The sequence below is a fragment of the Pipistrellus hanaki genome (genome assembly GCF_964339955.1).
Source record: "Pipistrellus hanaki genome assembly, chromosome: 2".
NCBI lineage: Eukaryota > Metazoa > Chordata > Mammalia > Chiroptera > Vespertilionidae > Pipistrellus > Pipistrellus hanaki.
In genome coordinates this window covers 30,645,700-30,662,500 of record NC_140504.1, presented here as the reverse complement: position 1 = coordinate 30,662,500, position 16,801 = coordinate 30,645,700, and the positions used below count along the sequence as shown (strand labels likewise).

The 16,801-nt window shown below is 41.7% G+C and overlaps 1 protein-coding gene across 1 annotated transcript in view; it reads right to left on the bottom strand.

The window, feature by feature from the left end:
- NLGN1 (neuroligin 1) overlaps nt 1-8,723 on the bottom strand; it is an 806,764-nt gene extending 798,041 nt beyond the window's left edge. Inside the window, exon 1 of the mRNA XM_084874160.1 lies at nt 8,050-8,723. The gene's annotated coding sequence lies outside the window, so the exon portion shown is untranslated. The remainder of the gene's footprint in view (nt 1-8,049) is intronic.
- Nucleotides 8,724-16,801: the final 8,078 nt, after the last annotated feature.

Here is a 16,801-nt window from a genome sequence, read left to right as displayed (position 1 = left end):
TCATTCTCTAAAATCAATAAATTAAAAATAATAATAATTAAGGTATAAAAATGAAGTTACTGAAATGCTAGAGAGGAAAAAGGTTAAAAAAAAACACAATTGGCCGAAACCGGTTTGGCTCAATGGATAGAGCATCGGCTTGGGGACTGAAAGGTCCCGAATTCGATTCCGATAAAGGGCATGTACCTTGGTTGCAGGCATATCTCCAGTAGGGAGTGTGCAAGAGGTAGCTGATCGATGACTCTCTTTCATCGATGTTTCTAACTCTCTATCCTTCTCTCTTCCTCTCTGTACAAAATCAATAAAATATACTTTAAAAAAAAACCAATTGCTGTCTGATCATAGTGCAAAATATGTAAAATGAATTCTTATTATTATACAATCTTATTTAAACTTTTTCTACACCTTCCTTCCCTTAGATTCCATCTGCCTGCAAATTACAATATGGATCTCCATCAAAATGATTCAAGGACCACTGGTACCTTTTTCCCCTGAAATACCATTGTACATGCTGATGAGAACATAATTCAGCAGTTTATTGCACACAACATTGTCTAATTTCTGAACATATATTCATTCAGGAAAATGACATTTACTGAGTGATATATGACAGCCTTCATTTGTTTGCACATGCATATATATATGAATGTGTGCATTCTTTCTCCTTCCAAAAATAATTTGAAGCTGCTTATGATAAAAATCCTAAATATAATCAAATCTTGAAGCAAAGTTTAAGTTAAAAATGGATTCAAATAAGGAAGCAGGGTAAAAGGAGATGGTTTTCAATTGAATACAAAATTGGCTGCGCTTCCGTGAATTTATATTTTCAAAGTAATGAAAATAAAGACTTATAATTTTCTATGAGAGATAGTCACTGCCATGTGAGCTAAAAACTAGATCTGTCCCTTAGATCCACCAAGTAAGCAGTTGGAAGATCTAAGGGACAAAAGCAGGGTGACCATCTTAATTTGGGCATAAAGGAGAATAAGTACTTCTTCATGACAGTAATTGGCAAAACAGTTCAGTCATTTTTCACATTATTCCTCAATCATTATTGTAGGAGCACATGGCAAACACAGATGATCTACTAAGTTAGTAAGGAGGACATATTCTGGTTTACCTATGGTTGTTCCATGATGTAGTTATAAGTTGAAATTGTAGGACTTTGGATTTAGACATGTAAGGTAACATAATTGTGTCAGTAATGATTCTTTCTAAGGGTGATTTACAGATTTTATGATTCTCTAGATAATATTATATTTTAAATTATCTATGGGACACCATGAAAGCAACCGGTCTACACCAGAAGCATGCAGCCTGACATGTATACAGTTTAGGTCCATGGATTCAAAGACCATTCAATGCGTGTGCATGCTCAGACATCTCTATATATAAAAACCTAAGCAACCATTCAACCATTTGACTGGTCACTATGATGCACACTGCACCAGGGGACAGACCCTCAATGCAGAAGCTGCCCCTGGTGGTCAGTGCGCTTCCACAGCTGGAGCACTGCTCAGCCAGACACAGGGCTTAAGGCTGGCCACTGCATTCCGGATACCACAGTGGAGCAGCAGTGAGCCTACCAACAGGAGGGGACAGGTATAGTGGGGGCTGGATGAGCAGGAGCAGCAGGCAACTTTGGACTCCCAGTTTTGGTCTGATCCCCACAGGCCACACCAAGGGACCCCACCCTCTAGTTTAATTATAACATAGGCATTCCATATTCTAGGAAATTTGATGAGGACATAATATTTATGGCACACCTTATAGATACCCTAATTACAGCTATTGCCTCCTTTCTCCAGTGAGCAAGAGTCCTGATTTTGTTTGTGTGACATCATTGTGTCCAGAGAAAGCAGACCTGCCCTCCAGCCCAGGGGAAGAACCATCATTGTCAAAACCAGTCATGGGAGGCATTTTTTCTTTGCCTGTGATTAGAAGTGGAAAGAGTCATAGCGTTCATCAAGAATAAAGGAAATCTGCTGATAGTTTTGGAACATTTTCCTCCCATTGCCATGAGAAGCCTGCCTCTTATCTTTTTGCTTCGAGTGGGACTATTTGAAGAGGTGACATTTGACTCTATGGTAAACATATTACCTTCTTCCCAAGATGGAGAGCCTACAGAATTCCAGTAAGATTGTCTCAGAGCCCTGCATCCTGGAATTGCTGAGGTAGCTAACCCTGGACCAGCATACCTCCAGAATCCTTGTTCTGCAAGATAACGGAAGTGTTTGCTGTATAGGACTGTAATTGGGCATTCTGTTACCTGCAAGCCAAAGTTTCTTTCTTTTTTTAAAATATATTTTATTGTTTTTTTTTTACAGATAGGAAGGGAGAGAGATAGAGAGTTAAAAACATTGACCAGCTACCTCTTGCAACCCTCTATTGGGGATGTTCCCACACCCAAGGTACATGCCCTTGACCGGAGGCTGACGCTCTATCCACTGAGCCAAATTGGTTTCAGCCAAAGTTTCTTAATAGATAGCATATCTTGTATTTCTATATTCTACTCATAAATGAGCACAATTGGCATTCAACAAATTCATAAAGAATGAAAGACAAGGGTAAGAAATTAAAAAACAACTTTGTACTCAACCAGACAAGATCATTTACCATCACAGTCATAGGAATCTTTGTAAAGTAGAATTCTTTTTTTTTTTTTTACCACACTTAGATAAATAATTGAGCAACCCAATTTAAAATTACTATAGCCCATGATAACACATCTGTGCAAGAAACCATTATTTAACCTAATGCCATCACTAGGGAGTGCTATCTTTCTAAATACAAGCTTTAGAAAGGACTATAAAAACAACAGATCTGCATTTTTTATCTCCTTTGACAACATTTCTCGTGATTGGCCACTATTTAATTCATAGGCATAAATAGCAAACTACTGCTTTATTCACTGGACTACAGGAAATGAGGTGCCATCTACCATATATAGAGAGCAAAATGCCGCCATTCTGCACAGTTATTTTCCAAGTAAAATATCATCGGGGGGGGGGGGGATATCAGTATTATCCTAGTTGTTTTATAAATATTTAGTATGTGAAAAGTATATCTACTCTCTTTACTTTTTCTCTTTCTAAAAATATTTAGTGAAGTTTACATATTAATTTATCCTATAATAGAGGCAAACACTTCTAGTTTTCAAACACAAATTCATTTCTCATTCTTTTTTCAGATTCTGATTTTCTCCGAGGTAATGGTATACCACACTAAAACTATAGTTCCCAATTTCTCTTGTAGTTGGAGGTGGCCCTCTGACACAGCTCTGGGAAGAATATGAGAATGGAAGTCTATGGGGAGAACGTCCACATCACAAAAAAAGGACCAAATGCTCAAAGAAAGAAAAAGCTTGTTTGGCCCTTTCCTGTCCTTTCTTAATTTTTTTTTTTTTTTTAACAATTTCATAGAGTTCTTTTCCATTTGTTAAACAAACAACAATAACAAAGAAAGAGATCCCACCATCACTCCAATGCAAAGAGAGAGAGAGAGAGAGAGAGAGAGAGAGAGAGAGAGAGAGAGAGAGAGAGAGAGAAGGAAACAGGGATTGCCTTCCTTTGAAGAAAGAGTAGTTATTGTCAACCCAGGATGATTTACCTTTAAAAGACATTTGGCAATGTCTAGAATATTCCCTGTTGTCATAAGCAGAGGAATGAATGGGACATGCTACTGGTATCTAGTCAGTGGAGACCACAGGTGTTATTAAACATCCTACAACGTATAAGATACTCCCCCATGGAACAAACTTATCTGGCCCCAAATGACAATAGTGCCAAGGTTGGGAAATCTTGTCCCAGAGTAGTCTTTGTTATCCTTGGGGGACCTAGAAAGCAGACATGATGCTAAAGGCACAACAGCAATTTCATGACCATGAGAAGTTCCAAAATGATAAAAACAAGCTGATTCCTAAATGATTAAGCAACTGTCTCCTGAGTTTTTATGATGTAAGGTAAACCCTTATGTGCTTAATCCACTGTTAGTCATGTTCTATTGCCTCATAACCAAATGCATTTTTAAATAATGCATTTAATATTCATTTGTGGCCTACTTTATGTTCAGACATGGGCTAAGCATTCTGAATGAAATGATAAATCAGGTATGGTTTTTGGCCTCTGGGAACTTGCTATCCAGGGAGGGTGCCAACCATCAAGAAGTATGAAAAGTAGGCTACTCCTGGTATGAATCATGTCTTTTGAAAGCTCTGAGTAAGCATACAGGAAGGAAGCGGGGTGATGGAGAAAGACTATTCTAAGAAAACAAAATGTACTCTAGTCCTACAGTTGCTGAGTGTTTTTTGGGGGGGACTGGAAGGGGCAGTGGGAAATAATTCATAAAGAAATGTTAGCATAAGCAAAGCATGTACTATTCAGGAAAGTAGTAAATAAGAGTCTTGTGAATGAAATAATGAATATACTAGGGAGGAGTTCCAAGTGCAATGTGTTTAAATCTAAAAAGTAAAATTGGGGAGTAAGTACTGAAAGTAGTTGAATGCCATCAGTATTCTGGACTTTAGCATCCCAGATATAAGGAACCCCTGGCCATCATTAATAAGAGATCTGCAAGGCCAGATCCATGTTTTAAGAAAACAAAAAATAAGTTTGCTGAACTGGACTCCTTTTACAAAATAACTGAAATATAACCGAGGAATCACAGCAATTCAAATAAGAATCTTCCCATTTACAATATAATAAGATGAAAATAAACAATCTTCACTTCAAAAGACTTTAACATGTACAAAAGCGTACTGTTGAATTGCTGTGGTTTCAGATCTCACTGTCAATTCCAATTATGCTTTGCTTACAAAAACTACAAATTAGTGTTTGTTAGGTAATTCATAAAATAATCCCTTTGTATAAAAATTTTAAACAGAATTCTGAAAGTAAGCTTTGCTTAAAAAATGTTCTTTTTCATCTGAGCTAAGATTTATATATGTATTCTCTAGTTATAGTTAATTATCCTGTTTTTTTTAAAAAAAAAAACAACCCTAAAGAACTAATTTAAGGGAATAATAATAATGTGGAAGTAATAGAAGGGGAGTATCATATGAGAAGTTCCAGGTGGGAAGAGACTTGAGAAAGGGAAGTCTCCAGGGCATTCAAAGTCATCAAGCCTCTAACACTCCACCTGCAGCCCCTGAAGTTCTCAGCCTGCCTTCTGTGAGTTTATATTCCATCTTCAACTTCAAATCGACCCAGACATTTATATTTGAAAATACTTTACATCTAAGTATTAAAGGAAAATGTTTACAAACTAAAACACTGCCACTGCCAAGGAAATAAAGGTAAGACTGACAGAGAGTACCTTGGGGGTGGAAGAAGGGAGGCTGAGAAAAGGAGGAGCTAAAGAGGACTCTCTCTGCCCCTCACTGCAGGAACTCCCTCAATTTCTGCTTGTGTTAAGAGGATTGGAAAGGCTAACTGTAGAATAGCAGGCTTACAGAAAACAGTTACTTCTTTTAATCAAACCATGTAATCAGAGGGCCTGCGTAATGATTAACTTCCACTTTCTCTGTGAATCACTCAATCACTCAGCAGTGCGGATAGACTTAGATTCATTCTCTGCCAAGGGCACAGTAAACAATGTTTTCGTACTTAACATTTAATATTTAAAATCCGTGCTTGGCCCTTGCTGCTGAGCTCATTTCGGAAAGCTAGTGTTCTGCTAGTTGTCATGGCTGATTGAAATGCCAAGACATTCTATAGGTTTTTACACTCAAACACATGTACCCCTCCCTGCCTTTCCCTAGTGATACATCTCTATATGCGATCCTATTTGTAATCAAGCACAATAGGTTTTTGAGAAATACATTATGACCTAGTATATTTTATGTACAGTATGAGAACTTATATAGAGAAAATAGACTACTGTAGTGTCAGTATAGAAAGAACAAAAATTAGTATATTAAGTAAAAAAATGCAGAGACTAGACACCAGGTTAGCTAGCTTTCTAAATTTACAGTCCCTAAGTCTTATGTGGCCCTGGAAATGAAAGAAAAAAGAAAAAAAAAGAATAGTATAAATACCTTTGTGAAGGCCAACTGTTTGTGATTTAGAATAATCACAAATGAATCAAATTTTAGACACACAACTTCCCTCATCTCTGTAAGGCACTAACAACCACCCCTGGAATCGATTATTCCCAATTTTAAATTCCCTGCAGGTGGTTTTCCTGTCTGCTCACAAAGCACCTGGCTGCACAGTCAGGAGCCAGTGGAAAGCCTTTTAAATGTTCAGACTACCTCCTCTCCCCCAAGGGGTTTATCGCCCAATAAGGCGTCATCTAGTCGCTGCTCACAGAGGGGGATCTTAAGGGAGTGACATCTGGGCTCGAACCCGTGCAGATCTGAAAACCATTAGGCAGCAAATGTGGGGAAGAACAACTTTCTTATCCCAGCCAAACTGGGAATAAGAGCCACCCCCGGGAACCACCCCGTGGGCCGCGGGAGAGAGCGGGCGGCTGGAGGCGGCCCGCCCGCGCTCCGCCCGGGCTGGGGGCGAGGGTTTTTCTCCCGGAGGCGGCATTGTTCCTCCATCGGCTCAGCCTCCGCATCTCCCGGGAAACCCTCCCACTCTCTCCTCTCCTGGTTTCTTTGGTACCTCTCTCTGCCGAAGCTGGGCTCGCGGTCTCGGCGGTCCCCGGGCACAGCTCTAGGGTGACCGGCTGCAGGGGCTGGGGCGCCGCTCGAAGGCGCTGGAGGCGAATGCACTCATCCGCGCGCGCCTCCCACCCGCTCGCTCCTTGCTCCCTGCTCTCGGGTCTCCCCCGGCTCAGACGGGCTCTCCCGGCCTCCGGGCCACGACTCCTCCCGCTCGCCTTCCCCGCGATCCCTCCTCTCCCCAGCTCTGCCGGCCAGGCGCCGGCCGCCCGGACCTCATCGGCTCCGGGACAGACGCTCCCCGAGCGCCCGGAGACCGATGCGCGCGAGACTGAAGGGTCAGGGCGCCGCGGGGAGGCGGGAGGAGGGGCGCGGAGAGTCGGGGGCAGGTGGGGGTGCAGGGGCGCCGGCGTGGGGACGCGGTGGGGAGGGGAAGCCCAAGACCAAGAAGAGAAGATGCATCTGCTCGGAAAGCGCCCGAGAGAGAGAGAGAGAGAGAGAGAGAGAGAGAGAGAGAGAGAGAGAGAGAGAGAGAGAGGACAAGAGAGGGCAGGAGCGGCGACGAGCGGGTAGCGCCCACCAGGAGGGGTGGTGGGCAAAACGGACAATTTGCAAACTGCCGAGGGCGAGAGGTGGTGATCGGAGGAGGAGGAAGGAGGGTGGAGAGAGAGAAGAGAAACATAAGGCAAGTTTCCCCCCATCTCCCCGAAAGGTCGAGCCTGAAAACGCGTCTCCTGGACTAGGGAGGGACACGGGAGCTGGCCACGCCGTGCACACCGTAAAGGGAGGAGGTTTTAACAAGAAACGAAGTGGCAGCAGCGGTCCCTGCGCCAGGCTCACTCCATGGCGCTGAACTCGGGCAAATGACCCTCCTCCGAAGGAAGGGGATCGGCTTCCTGCAGACACCAACGCTGAGTGTCCTCCCCGGTGGACTCCTCCCGGGGTACCGGTTTGGTGTTACAGGAAAATAAGCGTTTGGGGGAGTTCCATGAACCCCAGTGCTAAAGAAACCACCCAGTTCATTCAAGTTTTTCTTTTTTTAATGATTTTTATTTTTGTCAGAGGATAGAGGTGAGGGGTGGGCACCAAGAGATGTTTAAAACAGCTATTTAGGTAGCATTTTTTTTTTTAAGACAAATGGGTTTCCTAAAACAGCTCAGAGGGGACTGGGAAACTCAGCTCCTGGGCTTGGGGGTCGGGGAGAGGGGAGGAAGAGAGGGAGAAGTATTTAAACTCCACCAGACGATGAAGCTCCAGCACCCCCACCCCCCTGCCTCCCACTGGAACTGGAAAAAGGTTCGGCGAACGCCGGAGACCGAGCCGGGCAGGGGCGGTGGAAGGTGGGAGAGGGAGAGGGAGAGGCAGGGAGTCGGAAGTTCTAGCGATTCCGGAATGAAGACAAACGCCGGAGCTCGGCGGCAGACAGCAGGGAAGCTCCTTACCTTTCTCGCTAAGTCCCGTTTGCACCTGATCTGCAACCATAAATACTTGGAGATGCTCAGTGTGCAGCCGAGCGATGGCCGAACGTTAAACCATCCTTCACGCTCCCTCCTTTTTGGAGAAAATGGGCTCAACAGAATGTCCAGGCTGCTCTCGTTATCCATCGGCGCCAACGCATTCCGCTTTGTCGGGAAGAGAGAGACGAGAAAAACCAAGTGCCCGGGCACGCTTATCTATGTATTTAGATGGGATGCGGTCGGTATATAAACATAGAGACGTTTTCTGCATAGAAATCCAAAAAAGCAAAAAAGCACCACAGATGCCTCTGAAAGACAGAGGGGACGGGCAGAAAGAGAGAGAGGAGGGAAAAAAAGAAAAAAAAACTTGGCAAACCCAATGTATCCAAAGATTTCTTTTCAGGAGCCACCTGCTTCCATGTGCAGAATCCCCGAGATGGAGAGGGAGAAGGGGGAAATAAAAATTAAAAATAAAATACCCCCAAAACACACACGCGCGCACACACACACTTGGAACTGGAAGAAGGCTGAGACGCGTGGATACGGAGAGGATGAGATGATCGCCCTTCCCGAGGGTACAGATCCGTCAGCCAAGTGAGCAATCGCCTCGGAGCATCGCAGGCGGGGAGGGAGGTGGCTGCAGACGCGTCCCCGGCTCCGGTCCCCGCCGCCGCCGCCGCCGCCGCCGCCGCCGCTGCTACCTGTAGACACGCGCACACACGCGCACACACGCGCGCACACACACAGCACAACCTCCTCTCCTCCCCCGCCCCCCTCCGCGGCGCTGCCGGGTGCAGGAGTCTGAATCCAGCTAGACCCACACTTCAGACCGCGTCCTGCCCCCTCAGAGCCACGGTTTCCTCCCCCGCCGCCCCCTCCTGGCCGGGTTTAGGGCACAGCATCCTCTCCTCCTCCCCCCTGCCCGCCTCCTCCCCACTATCCAACCCACCCCGCCCCGGCCGGGCAGGAGCCGCGATCGCAGTGGGGGTGGGCGGCATAGGTTGCAGGGACGCGGGTCCGGGGTGCTTGATGCTGGTGGTGGTCCCTGCTTTGACAAGTTTCGCCCTCCTCCCACAGCGATCCTGCACCCTCCGCCCGCAGCGCCCGGGGCGGCCGGAGGGGTGAAGGCCCCCGGGCGTCACTTGTGACGTTCACACCGAGCCGCTCCGAGGGGAGCGGGAGTGAGCCCGCACCGCCGCCGAGCCGCGATGGGTTTCTCGGTTCTCGGCGTCTTTGTGCTCTTTCCAGGCGTCCTCGTCTGGGAGGCTGACAAGTGGAGTTGGAGGCAGCAGCCTTCAACTGAGCCTCCTAGGGATTTTTTTTTTTTCCCCTGCCGCTTGGTAGATCTCTTGCCACCAAACTCCCACCACCACCACCTTCACGGTTTCCACCAGCTAGAGGCAGAAGCAGCTCCGAATTGTAGCGCCTGTTTTAGTCCCTTTGGTAGGAGTAGTATAAAGGCAAGGCCACTGCCTCTGGCCTCTTGCCTCTGGCTGCGCCCACATCTTCTGCTGCTGGATGGGCGATTGTTAAAAATTCATCACAGCTAATGGGAGGCGCTGGCTTTTATGACGGGTGTGACTCACTAGACCACATTGTTTCACCTATCCACTTCCTACAAGCTAAGCTTCTCTGTGTGAGTGTTTTAAATAAGTGAGTTGGGGGACAGGGCCATTAAGTTAATGGATGGCAATGTGTAATCATCAAAACAACTACGAAAAATATCCATCAGTAGGAAATCATTAAGTTAGGGTATTTCAGTGACACTTGGTCTAGATAAGTGTTCTTTTTTTTTTTTTTTTTTTTTTTTTCTTAACACACCCTTTAATTCCAGGAAAAGAAGGAATTTTGAAATAACACTTAGATTGCAGTTAATGATACATAAGAAGCCCAGGTTCCAATATAGGTGATCTGATTTTTCAAACAATCTTAAATATGAGATATCATTCCTTCTTCTTAGAAAGAATTCAGTACCACATTTTCCCAGGACCTTTGCACTCACTGTTCCCTCTGCCTACTCATCTCTACCTCCCCATGGAGGTAGGACTGACTCCCTCCTGCTTTCACATAAGTTTCTACTTAGATGTTTCTCCTACAAAAGATGTCTTCACTGACTACTCTCACAAGTAGCATTCTCCTCCCTTCCACTTTGTCTCCTTAACTCTTATATTTGCTCCAGAGTACTTATTATAACCTGATTATATTAATTTTTATATATGCTTCTCCCCAGAAGGTAAGTGCCAGGAAATGAGAGACTTAGTCTGTTGAGTGTACTGCTGAAGGCCAAGCACCTAGACTCCTAGAAATATGCCTGACTCATTGTGGTTCTCTATACATAGCTGAATGAATGAATGAAGGAAGGAATGAAGTAAATCTGACTCACTAATAGCAATATTGGCGGCATGATTATAGACTTCCTTTAACTTCAGCCAACGATTGAACATAAAGGCCTAGGAATTTGCTGAGATGTTCTTGAAGACATTTCTTAAAAATGTATGTCTTACTTAAAATGCATTAAAGCCATAATTACAGGACATAGGTCCCACTTTTTTGAGATAATGTTTGGAATGGACATAAATTAGCCCTAAATGTGTTCATAAAGCAACGATACCATACTTCCTAAGACATTTTATTCATTTAAGAGCCAATGGCACTTTATTACATATGACTTAGATTCTGCATTTGCTCATTTCCCAGAGTTTTGCTATTTTAAGTAGTGTATCTAAGTAATGTTCTTTTCTTATGTTCTGAAATTATTTTTTTCATTACTATTTTAAAATATGAAATTTATAGGAGCAGTTATAAAAGCCTGAAATCACATTTATAATATACTATGAATTTAGTTCTTGAGTCAAGATTGCTTTATATTATTCAATGAATGACCTCTCACTCACCAATCCTTTGAATGTCTATCTTTTCCTGTTACCTCATTATTGAAGGATCAAAACAACTATGAGGCATGGTCCTTTTGCCATGTGTACAGTATCCTTCGGGTAAGATCATACCTAGACAATGAGATGCCTTCGTGCACAATAGAAAAAGAATTTCCAAAGAAGGACATTCCAGCAAAGAAGCAACATATGTAAAGGAATGGGCTCGATAGTATGCAAAATGTTATTAAAAGCAAGTAGCTCAGTTCAGCTGGAGCCAGGGAGGAACATAGGGGACTAGTAAAAAATGAGTAAAATGGGTTGGATAGTGAGGGGACATGTGTGTCAGGCAATGAAATTTGGACTTGGCTCCTTGGCAGGGCCAGTGAAGGGCTTTCAGCAAGGAAGTGGAGCAATATACTTGCCTTTTAGAAAAAACTGTCCATGGGAAGTGCATTAGGAGGAGAGGTAAACCCAAAGGCAGGAAGCCAGTTAGAAATTGTTGCTGTGGAATACAAAAGAGATGCAAATGTTTGGCCTACATAGTGACAACAAGAAAAAGAAATTAAGATGGGTGAATTAACACAACAATTGGTAATTGATTGGCTATGGAATAGGAGAAGCAATTTTAAAAGATTTTTATCTTGTTTTTGAGCTGGAGCAATTGGATTAATGGTATTGTCAATCATGTCTTCTTTATGAAGTAGGGATTTTTAGGATACCTATTTTACAGATGGAGAAATTGAGACTCAGGGGTAAAATTACTAGATCTAAGCATAACAGTGTAAACTTCAAACTATGTCCTGTGACTCCAAATTCAATTAACTTACCACTATTACACATTATCCTCTTGAGCTAAAAGTATGAGCAAATATGAGAATATGACTTTCAAATATTAGTTGTTACAAGTTTGTACTTAATAGGAGTTTAAGAGAAAACTATTTGAGTTGAAGATTACTAGTAAATGTCTGAAGTTTAATTATTCTACATTGCTTTAAAAAAAATAAGTCCAACTGTCTATAACTTCAATAAGTACAAAAAAGAGAGATCAGGAGAGAGAGAACCAATCCAAGGAGCTGGAGAAAAACTCAATGGAAGATTGAATTTTTAGTTAGACTTACAGGATTAATTATACTTAAATATGTGGAGGAAAGATAAAGAGCTCATGTTCTGAATAAACTTGTCTTCTAGATAAACATTATTTTAAGAAATATTAAGAACTGGCTTCTGATAATGGCTGAATAAGATCCTATTAGGCTAACCTTCATAAAAACTACAACTGTAAGCTCTGGACATAACACACAAAAAAACAGCCAAATAAATTATAGTAAACAGAGACATGCAGGTTCTCATAGGGAATCCACACACAGATATATATATATATATATATATATATATATATATATATAACTTTAAACAATAACAATATATATATTACTTTAAACAATAAAAAAGTAATTAATCAGCTAAAAAGAAAACAGATCTCAGTTAGCATTGGAATTATTGTTCAAATAGTTTGCACCTGAAATGTAATGTAACCAAGATAACTTTTTGCAAAAATAAAAGAAATATTACTCTTTAGAGGAAAAACAATATAATTCATAGTCTCCATAATCTAATAATATAACATTCAAGATGTAATGCAAAATTACCTGAGATGCAAAAATTCAGGAAAATAGGATATGTTCTCAATAAAAAAAGGGAAAATCAACTGAGACCAAAACCTAGACTATCTGTATGTTGGAATGAGCCAACCGGGATTTTAAAACAGCCATTGTAACTATCCTCACTGAAGTCAAAGACTGTGAGTTAAAAATAATTAAACAGGTCAATAAATAATAAAAAGAACCAAAGGACATTCTAGAACTGAAAAATAATATATATGAAATAAGAAAAATTCACTTGCTGAGCTTAAAATTGAAACAATGGAAATGACTGAGAAGTGAGTCATGAAATTTGTAGATAGAACAATAAATATTATCCAGTGTAAAGAACAAAGAAAAATCTAAAGAAAAATAAAGAGACAATATAAAAATATTTCCAAAAGGAGAACAACAAAATGGCCAAGAAATGTTTGAAGAATAAATGATAGCTTGAACTATCATATATTGCTGATAATATGCAAAATGATGCATCTTGTTTGGAAAATTGTTGAGGGGTTTCTTATCACAATAAACATATTTGTCAGAGAACCTAGCAATTTCACTCATAAATATTTATCACAAGAAATGAATGATAGGATCTGCACAAAGATTTTTGTGCAAACTGTCTCTTAATGGCCCCAAACTGAATGTTCATTGATTGGTGAATGGATGAACAAATTGTATCACATATATACTTTGGGATACTAATCAGCAACAAAAAAAAAAAAGAACATTTAATATCGAAAGGCACACTATAAAAACAAATCACAAAAATATATGCTAAGTGAAAGAAGTCCAACACAAAAGACTTCTTGCTTCATGATTCCATTGATATAAAATTCTAGAAAATGCAAAATTAAAAAATAGAATGAAGATCAGTGGTTGCCTAGGGCCTGATTGTGTAGCCTATAATGGCCAAAGGTCAGGAGGGAGCTTTTGAGACTCGTGGAGATTTCTATGTCTTAGTTTTTGTGGTGGTTCCAAACCTGCAATTGCCAAAATTCATCCAACTGTACACTTAATATGGTTGAAATTCATTATATGAAAACTATACCTAATAGAGCTAAATAAAAATAAAAAGATGGTATATAGCTGAAAAGCTAGTGTTGTGAAATCTTTTGGAAGAATTTGCAAATGAGGCAAATGAACTTGTACTTACTAATAGTGTGACATATAGTGGAAAAAAATATGTAAGTTCTTATTTATAGGGGGAAAAAGCAATGCCTTGCCAGTCAGAATGGCTATCATCAACAAATCAACAAACAACAAGTGCTGGTGAGGATGCAGAGAAAAAGGAACTCTCTTGCACTGCTGTTGGGAATGCAGACAGGTGCAACCACTGTGGAAAGCAGTTTGGTGTTTCCTCAAAAAATTAAAAGTGGAATTTCCATTTGACCCAGTAATCCCACTTCTAGGAATATATCCAGAGAAACTAGAAACACCAGTTAGAAAGAATATATTCACCCCTCTGTTCATAGCAGCACATAGCTAAGATTTGGAATAGCTAAGATTTAGAAACACCGTTAAGTGCCCATCAGCAGATGAGTGGATTAGAAAACTGTGATATATCTACACAATGGAATACTATGCTGTAAGAAAGAAAGAACTCTTTCCATTTGCAACAGCATGGATGGAACTGGAGAGCATTATGCTAAGTGAAATAGGCAGTCAGAGAAAGATAAATAACGCATGATCTCACTCATTTGTGGAATATAATGAACAATATAAACTGATGAAGAAAAATAGAAATAGAGACATAGAAGTATAGAACAGACTGTTCAATCTATGAGGGAAAGAGGAGGGTGAGGGGGATGAGAGATCAAACAAAGGACTTGTATGCATGCGTATGAGTATAACCAATGTACACAGACAGTAGGGGTGTGAGGGCATGTACGAGGGGTTTAGGGTGACTGGGAAAGGTCAATGGGGGGAAAAGGAGACTCATGTAATATCTTATATAATAAAGAATGTAAATTAAAAATAACTAAATAAAGCAATGCTTCAGAAAGACTAGAAAAGGAAACATATGTACTATGAAATCTGTTCAGGTCATAAGGTCAAACCTTATGTTACCAACTGGCATGGAAAGAGAAGATTTCCTCTGAAAGATTTCAAAAGAAGCAACTATTTTTTATAATATTATTCACTAATAAAAGAAAAAATTAAAAGTACTACACATGAATGTAAACTTATGATAGGAAAACATTCACCCAAAATACTTTATCAGTGTTGATGCTGTCAGTGGAAGTGGAGCTCTTGGGGTGACCTGGGGAAGATAATTTCCTGAGGCCCCCATGGGAGAAGAGTTTTACTGGAGATGTAAAATTAAGGGGGCTCCTCTCCAAGGTCCCATCTCTGCTCACCAGGGAAGAAGTACAATCTTGTCTTCAGTAGGGCCAGCATTAAGGCCATTGCACAGAATTTCTGTTCCATATTAAAGTCCAGTGTAGTTCAGCATCTGGCTAGCTTACCTTGTGTTCCCAACTGCAGCCCTTTGGTCATGGGGTCTGCATGGCCATGGGCCCTGTGGCAGCTTAAGGTCTCATGAAAGGGGAGGGAGTCATGGAGCAGGATGGCTTAAAGGGAACCAAAAGGAAAGAGAGTAAGAGAATCCTTCGTCTGGGGATTTTACCTTCCAAGATTTCATGAGTTTCTGATGGGATCCACCCATCAGAAATTATTTTTTTTTTCTAGGCAAACTCCTTTCCCTAAGTCACCCTGACCTCACTGCACATGCGCCCATCTACCCCTTTGTCTGCTCCCTTCCCCCAGTGACCTGCAGGGAATGGAGCACTGGTTCCCTGGGGAGCATGAAGCTATAGCTTCCTGGTGAAGCTGCCCAGTTGTCCATGCTTGCAATGTCTGGCCTCCCCTTTGCTCTCTTTTCTATTATTGATATTAATAATTAGCTAATTATGATGATAACTTTAACACACTAGAAGAGAGTGAGAAAGTACACTTTTAATTTTTATACCATAGACCTACCCCACACTGAGCAATTTATTTCAGTCACTCCCTATTCATTATCTTTCTTAATTTTTACAACAAGAGTAGGAGATAGATTTACTAACCCCATTTTATAGATAAAGAAACTGAAGTCCCACATTTAAGTGAATTAAGATCACACACCTAACATAGTAAAGCTGGATTCAAACTAAAATATGCTGCAAAGTTAATTTTAGTCCTAGACGATCTTGAAAGAAATAAATTATTAATATCATCACACACTGTACTGAATTTAAGGAAAATACAAACAGAGAAAGAGCCATTGAATCTAGCAAAATTTTGGCAGGAAAATGTTTTGAGTAGAAGAGGAATACCATTTGGTTGAGAAGACTAAATGAAAGGTTGATACGAAATTGTTGGACTGGAACCCGTATTCTTTGTCTGCTGGAGTCGAAGAATAAATTCATGGATAGAAGGTGGTATAGCAAAGGTGGAGATTTATTGAACAACAAATATAATCTTCCACATGGTGAGGGGGGAAGGGTCCCACCAACTTCCTATTTGCATAGTTTATAAAGGCTGTAGTCCCTGTGTCTTGATATTCCCTCTGATTGATCAGTATTCCCTTTCGAATTGGTTACTATTAATGATTCCTAAACTCAAAGGTAAAACACTACATGGGACATGTGCTGCCCTCCTCCCTCATTTTTCTTTTCTTTCTGGGCTTTCTTCCTTCTTCTCTATTTTGTAAACTAGAGGCCCACTGCATGGAAACCATGCACAGGTAGGGTCCCTAAGTCTGGCCTGTGATCCGGCTGATCAGGGCCTTCATTCCCAGGCTGCCAGCTGCCAGACCAGCGCTTTCCTTCGTTCTGCACCCCCCCCCGCCCCCCCCCCCCCCCCCCCCCCCCCCCCCCCCCCCCCCGGTGGTCAGTGCACATCATAGCAAGCAGTCTAACTCTTGGTCAGTCAAACTCTGGAGGGGACAAATTGCATATTAGGATAGAGACTTTTTTGGCTACTTCCAGCTCCCTTGTCTTATGTAAATGCAACTGTTGCTGCTCCCTGCACCTGGCTTCCTTGTGTTATGGAGATGTACCTTCTCCCAATCTATAGCCCTGTTTCAGAATTTACCAGGCAACAACAACAACAACAACAAAAATACACAGGAGTACCTGGAGATACAGGAAAAAAACATTTATTTCCAGATGTGCAAGTATTGTGACTCAGGGGAGCCTGTTTCCAAATGCTGAGCAAATCAATATGGAGGAAGCTTTC